The 7,242-nt window shown below is 33.8% G+C and overlaps 1 long non-coding RNA gene and 1 other non-coding gene across 2 annotated transcripts in view; one reads left to right on the top strand and one right to left on the bottom strand.

The window, feature by feature from the left end:
* LOC107648359 overlaps positions 1-5,992 on the top strand; it is a 7,759-nt gene extending 1,767 nt beyond the window's left edge. Inside the window, exons 3-13 of the transcript XR_002359476.1 lie at positions 1-55; positions 1,423-1,850; positions 1,954-2,110; positions 3,043-3,125; positions 3,207-3,303; positions 3,412-3,484; positions 3,646-3,852; positions 3,980-4,104; positions 4,330-4,431; positions 4,503-4,600; positions 5,488-5,992. The exon at positions 1-55 is cut by the window's left edge and continues 3 nt beyond it. This is a non-coding gene — a transcript (aspartyl protease family protein 1). The remainder of the gene's footprint in view (positions 56-1,422; positions 1,851-1,953; positions 2,111-3,042; positions 3,126-3,206; positions 3,304-3,411; positions 3,485-3,645; positions 3,853-3,979; positions 4,105-4,329; positions 4,432-4,502; positions 4,601-5,487) is intronic.
* The window catches only part of LOC110270223, a 22,176-nt gene that overhangs the window by 1,811 nt on the left and 13,123 nt on the right, over positions 1-7,242 (bottom strand). Inside the window, exon 2 of the long non-coding RNA XR_002359498.1 lies at positions 4,178-4,182. This is a non-coding gene — a long non-coding RNA (uncharacterized LOC110270223). The remainder of the gene's footprint in view (positions 1-4,177; positions 4,183-7,242) is intronic.

Genomic DNA, 7,242 nt, shown 5'->3' with positions numbered 1-7,242 from the left:
GAGCACAGTTACGTATGTTCCTTGCTCCACTTGCGAACAGTGTGGCAGCCACCAGGTAATGCTTCAATGCATTTTTGAGTTTTTAATTTCCAAAATTTTCTTCTGCGTAGGATATCTGCAGTTTTGGATGATATGTGCTTATATTGATTCTCGGGTACCTTTTCTACATGGATCATTGCTTTAATTGCATTCCTGTATTCTGCGAATGGAAAATGATAATTAAATTGTGTGAAAATATTGTAGATGTTATGTTATTGTGCTGTGGATGTGGATATGTAAACTCTACAATAAAAAGTTGAAAATACATAGCTAGAGTATTAAAGGACAGCTTGGTTTGTAACCAAGATTTTGTTAGGTGTTGTTACACAACTGGATACTATATAAGTCTACTTCCTTCATTTTCATTCCGCCATTTATATTTATATTTTCCATCTTTACTTACAGCAAGTACAATATACTTGACAAGGGTGGATCTGTGGGCGTTTTTATTTTAGTAGACAAGTTACCCTTGTTTGTCTATGTATGTTATGCCTTTTAAGGGGTCTAGTCTGTGGTTAGCCTAGGTTGCACTTTTTTCTTAACATAAACCATACAGTGTGATAATTTTGATCTGATACCTGTGCCCATTTGAAACCTTGAAGTCCTTGGCCAATTGACTTGTTGAAAGTTATTTGTCCAATATAGACCTCTCAATATGATTTCAAGATAAGCTAGTAGTGTGCTTAGATCAGTTTGTTTTTGGTTCCTGAACAGTTTATTACTAAAAAGCTTCTTGAGATAACTCTTGGAGTTGAATAAAAAAGAAAGCATTTATATCTCTAAACAGGCCTTAGGTTTTAATATTTTATGAAAAGAGAAGACTGAGTTGAGCTTACAGGAAAGTTTATATCTAGTCGTGGGCGTTTCTAAGGGAAGTGCTTTGCGAAAATTGGTATACCTATCATATTTGGCTATTTTCAACCCTACCAACACCCAGGCTATTTAGGGTCAGTTTGGATTGGCTTTTGAAAAAAGTACTTATTTTTTTCATCTTTTTAAAAAAGATCTTTTTTCAACAGACAAAAATTATTTTACATTTGGATAGGCTTTTTAAAAGAGTTTTTAAGTATTAAAAACGTCTTTTGTTTTTGCTTTTTTTTAATAAAAGTACTTTTTTTAAAAGACGTATCCAAATAGGTTTTAAATTGAATAAAAGTACTTTATTAAAAAGAAAAGTACTTTTTCACTAAAAAATGCCAATCCAAACTAGCACTTATACCTCTTATATGTTTCCTTGTTAATACCTTGTCTAGGTCTCTAGGGTGAAATAGATGTTAAAAAATGAGTTCATCTAAAACTTATCATGCCAATGCATGTGTATGTTATTGCTGATGCAATTTATCTGAAGCATTTTGGATTTTGTGTCCAATTTTATTTTAACAGGATCCGAAGTTCCAGCCAGACTCATCAAGCACTTATCAAGCTGTCAAATGTACATTGGATTGCAACTGTGACACTGACAAGAACCAATGTGTGTATGAGAGACAGTATGCTGAAATGAGTTCTAGCAGTGGTGTCCTTGGCGAGGATGTCATATCCTTTGGAAATCAGAGTGAGCTTTCCCCACAGCGAGCTGTTTTTGGTTGTGAAACTGTTGAGACTGGTGATCTTTATAGCCAGCATGCTGATGGCATCATGGGATTGGGCCGTGGAGATCTTAGCATCATGGATCAACTAGTTGATAAAAATGTAATAAGTGATTCATTCTCTCTATGCTATGGTGGAATGGATGTTGGTGGAGGCGCAATGGTTCTTGGTGGCATATCTCCCCCATCGGGCATGGTCTTTGCAAATTCAGATCCTGTGCGAAGGTATCTATTTAAAAATACCAATCTTATGGATATGAGATGCATTTTGTTAACAAATGCATTTTATTAATCTCACACATTTACTCTAGTTTCGGGGTGGCGACAGCCCATATTACAATATCGATTTGAAGGAGATACATGTTGCGGGGAAGAAACTGCCTCTAGACCCACAGGTTTTTGATAAGAAACATGGAACTGTCTTGGATAGTGGTACGACTTATGCTTACCTACCAGAAGCTGCATTTCATGCATTTAAAGACGCTGTAAGTTCTTTAATGTATATTTCCACAAAAGGGTTTTTCTGGGTTGCGTATGTTAGTGTCACATTCTGCTGTTCCCTAAACGCACCGAGTTGTTTTCAAATTGAGTTTCATATGATTTAGGCTTGGCATTGATTTAAATTGCCCAAGGATCCAACATATAAGAGTCTTGTTTCTCTTTCTGGTCATATACACACATTGTAATAATTGGAACCATAGTAGAACATAAAAGAGAATTTTTGGAAGTTTGAATATTTTGGGGAGGCCTAGACTCCTCTATTAGACTATTACACAAAGAGGAGCCACCTCTGTATGCTATTGTTGGTGAAAGAATCATGTTCACTGTATGGACATATTGTGTCCCTGCTAAGTAATAAGGATTTAAATGGCTTAAATTATTTTACAGACAATGAATTAGGTATGTCTTGGAGATTAATCTGGTGAATTTTGGCAAAGTTAATTATGATGCTGCAAGAAGTTTGTACAATCCATAATGATATTCATTATATGTAAGACTGGATATAGATCTGATTGTTTTGTACAGCTTCTCTCTAATATTTGATTTGGAGTTTGGTGCTAAGTTTTGAATTCCAAGCCTTAGATGTTTGTTTATAAATTATTATTGATTCTCTTTATTGGTGGAATAGGCATAAATAGTAGTAGTTTTGTAGGCCAATTTAATAGCTTTGAGGAATCTCTTTCTTGATTTTTATAAATTATTCTTAATTCTTAATTCTCTTTCTTGAAGTTTGAGGAATCTCTGGTCTCTCGAATTGTGGGCTTATTTAATAGCTTTTCTGCTTGTGTGGTCTCAAGAAAATCAGAATTTGAAGTATTTAGTTTTTCATTTATCAGTTAGACTGGAATCATTCAGCGTATTTCTTTTTCAAGTTTCCTGTATCTTATACCTCATGACTATCATTATATATCTGCAGATTGAGAGGGAACTTAATTCATTCAAGCAAATCAGTGGTCCAGATCCAAATTACAATGATATATGTTTTTCTGGTGCTGGAAGGTATGTGTATAGGATTACTAAATGTTCAAATCACTCTTCCATTTCAGTTCAATTAATAGTTTGGCTTTCCGTGTATTTCAGTGATGTTTCTCAACTCTCGAAAAGCTTTCCAGTGGTTGACATGGTATTTGGAAATGGTATGAAGTATTCACTGTCACCTGAAAATTACATGTTCCGGGTTAGTTATATAATGCTCCTTAGTATTTTTAGTTGTGTTTACAGTTTTGCAAAATTGTTTATCAAAACACTTCTGGCTGATTTTTTACTTCATAAATTTTTCATGAAGCATTCAAAAGTGCGAGGTGCTTATTGTCTAGGGGTATTCCAGAATGGAAAGGATCCAACTACTCTTTTAGGAGGTAACTTTTTTGCTTTGTTTTGGTAACTTCATTCTCTCTCATGCTTTGCTTTGAGAGAATTCTTGATCCTCTCAAACTTCATATTATACCGCTATCTTCTGTGGTTTAAGGCTTCTGCAATACTTTAGTGGCCATTCTGATGTCATTTTTTGTTTCCCTAGGTATCGTTGTCCGAAACACTCTTGTTACATATGATCGTGAGCATACAAAAATTGGTTTCTGGAAAACTAATTGTGCTGAGTTGTGGGAAAGATTACAAGTCTCCAATGCCTCACCGTTGATGCCTCCAAATTCAGGAGTAACAAATTCTTCCCAAACATTTGAACCTTCGGTTGCTCCATCTGCATCACAGCATAATGCACCTCCAGGTATTATAGTTAATATGCTGATCTCTTTTTTAATTAGTGATACCTATGTGTTTCAGAATATAGTGTGATCTCCTTTTGAATTAATATTTTCATTGACTGATGTGCTTTCATCAACTTAAATGAACAGGTGAAATCCAAATTGCACAAATAACACTTGCAATTTCATTTAACATCAGCTACGTGGATATGAAGCCTCGCATTCCTGAATTGACTGGGCTCATTGCTCATGGGTTAGATGTTAATACTTCTCAGGTTAGAAATCGTTCAGACGTTCACCATATTTAGGAACATATTTTAGCTTTAGTTTAATCAGGAATCTAACCACTTTGGCTACCTTGGATGCTTAGCATAGGCAGGAATTTAGGTAGACACCCTAAGCTAGGACATGAAGACGTCGTAGTTTTCCAGAGAAAATTTTATTTGCAAATATGTTTTTTGTTACTCTATGTTATAACACTCATGGATGGAAATTCACAGGTTCACTTGCTGAATTTGACTTCTTTTGGAAGTTATTCCATATCTAGATGGGCCATAACCCCGAGTGCACATGCAAGTTACATTTCTAACACAACTGCAAAGGCAAGTGGACATTTGTTGCTGAATTTGTGTGAAAACTACCTACTTATTTGGTTTTATTTTTTTTAATACAGAATATAATTGGCCGGCTTGCTGAACACCATGTGCAACTTCCTGGCACCTTTGGGAGTTATAAGTTGATTCATTGGAATGTTGAGCCTTCATCAAAACGGTAGCTTTTTCCTTTAAATTGAAAAGCTCTAAATTTGGAAAAGTTATCTGTGAACCTCCTGCATTTGTTGTGGTTTGTGTGTGTGTGTATGCACTGAATTTCAGAAAGGGTATTGCATATAATGAGGGATCTAGGAAGCAGATACTCAGTTAATGTTATAATTTCACTTTACAACATGCTATAATTTCACTTTACAAGTTAATGTTTCATTGTTTATATTCGGGTAACAAATATTTTACGTATATGCTGTGTTCAATCCTCATAGTTTCCATTGGTGTTGTTAGAGCTAGAAATGAAGAGTAAATAGTTGGAAAATTTTGGTTTATCGAGTGTTAAACTTTGATGACATAGTGTTAAGTACCTAAGGAAAGTGGGAAACCACACCTTAGAAATGAAGAGTGAATAGTTGGAAAATTAATCTACCTATTAATTTTAATATATATAGATATTTTTAGTTCTCCTGGTTTATCGAGAGAAAAACTTCAACAACATAGTGTTAAGTACCTAAGAAAAATGGAAACCACAGCTTAAAAACTAGTTGTTAAGGGAAGAAAAACCACTTCTCTTAAATACAACACCAAGCATCCTATATTATTTGATGTGGGAGTTTGGGTACTCCATAATACCCAAGTCCCTGATACATATTGACAAAAATTGGAGTGAGAAATTCTTAAGTTGACAGTACTAACAGTTGTTCCATTCGACAATTGACAGCGTGTCTCAGTTTGTCAAACTTAGAATGTAATTCTTGTCACACAACTTTACATAAATTTAATATTGGATGGAATGCTTGTGATAAGTAGTGTCTACTTGAGAATTTCTCATTACTGGGTTTGCCTTAACTGGAACGACTTTGGATATTGATACATTTTTCCAAAATGATGCAGGAATTGGTGGCAGCAATACTATTGGGTTGTGGGTTTAGCCGTTTTGATCGCATTGCTTATAGGATTATCGGCATTTGGAATATTCGTAATTTGGAAAAGAAGACAGGAAAGCGCACATACTTACAAGCCAGTGAATGCGGCTGTTCCAGAGCAAGAACTACAGCCATTATGAGCTATATATATAATGTTATGCAGCTGCTGCTTGCTATCTTTGCTTGATTGGTGTCAGTAGCATATCCAACTTCTATCAAGGCTCAATTTGTGCAAACCTGGTCAATCAACTGATTAGATTTTTTTTTTAACAACGATTATTCTGCTCACGATAACCAGTGATCATTGAATTCTGATAGAGGCACAGAAAATTCTCTAGATATTCCATCATCTGTAAAACGCTATTTTCTTTTTCTTCTTATTTTTGTGAATATTGTAATATACAGGTGAATGATACAGTGGCAGCATACAGTTGAGATGCAATTTCATATATTGTAATTTTTGCATTTCTATTCGGCTGTGGCTTTTACTTTGTTATTTACTTATTTCCTCTATTGCTCTTTTTCTCATTGGATTTGTCGTCTAAAAGAGATTGTATTAATCTATTGGACGGTTAGATGCTACCGGTTACTGTGGAAAAATTCTTGGTGGGACATTACAAATTACAGGTCTGGAACACTTGACTAATTGAAGGACTAAAATTGAATCAATGGAAGATAAATGGAAACATCTAACTAAGATGAGCAATATTTCGGATTCTTCTAAAATGTTTCAGTAAAAAATTGGAACATTAGAGTTTTAGTAAATTTGAACAATAAAGCTAGGCGTTCAAATGTTTTTTATGCGTACACTTTTTCTTTTTTTTCTCCTCTTTCGTTATCGTTGTTGCCGTTGCCATTACCGTTGTCACTGCTGTCGTTGTTGCTGCTACTACCACGTCTTTGATTTTTTGTCCTCATTTTTCCTCCTCCTCATCCTTTATTATCATTATCATGGTCGTCGTTTTCTTCATCTTTTTCTTTTCTTATATATGTTCAGAAAACTAAAATATAGAACACAAAAATTTTGGTGCATAACATATATATTTTACTAGAGAACATAAAAATTTTTAAAAGATCACATACCTAAAACATTGACATTCAACTAATAAAATATACATAGCACATAAATTTTGGCCTATAGCACATAAATTTTAGTGTACAATACAGAAATTTTGTTGCACAGAAATTTTTTAAGGAACACATGCATAGAATATTGGCTCACTCAACTAACAAAATACATTTATAGTATGCAGCAAACCTTTATGTGCTATGTAAAACAAATTCTGTGCTATATTAATAAGTTTGTGCTATGTGCAAAAAATTTTGTACTATATCAATAGGTTTTTATGCTCTCTAACAAAGATTTATGTGTTGAAAAAACACAAAGAAAAAAAAACAATGACTCACACACGCTTTTTTGTTTGGACTTGTACTAACTTAATTAAATTTAATTACAAGAATGCTATACATATAATATCTCCAAAATTTTTAAATCACATTTTTTTCCCAATAAATCTAATGGTGACATCTAGTAGAATTTGATTATGTAATACTTAAAACTTTATTATTATTGTAACACCCTAACTAACAAATCTGTTATACTCATATCATAATATATTATTTTAATTATTACTGTAACACCCTAATTAATGAATCTGTTATGCTCACATTATAATATATTATTAGTGAGAAGGACTCCATAATCCTTAACCTTTAACTCTAC

This window comes from Arachis ipaensis, chromosome B01, assembly GCF_000816755.2.
Source record: "Arachis ipaensis cultivar K30076 chromosome B01, Araip1.1, whole genome shotgun sequence".
NCBI classification, from domain to species: Eukaryota; Viridiplantae; Streptophyta; class Magnoliopsida; order Fabales; family Fabaceae; genus Arachis; species Arachis ipaensis.
This window is presented reverse-complemented; position numbering and strand designations above follow the sequence as displayed.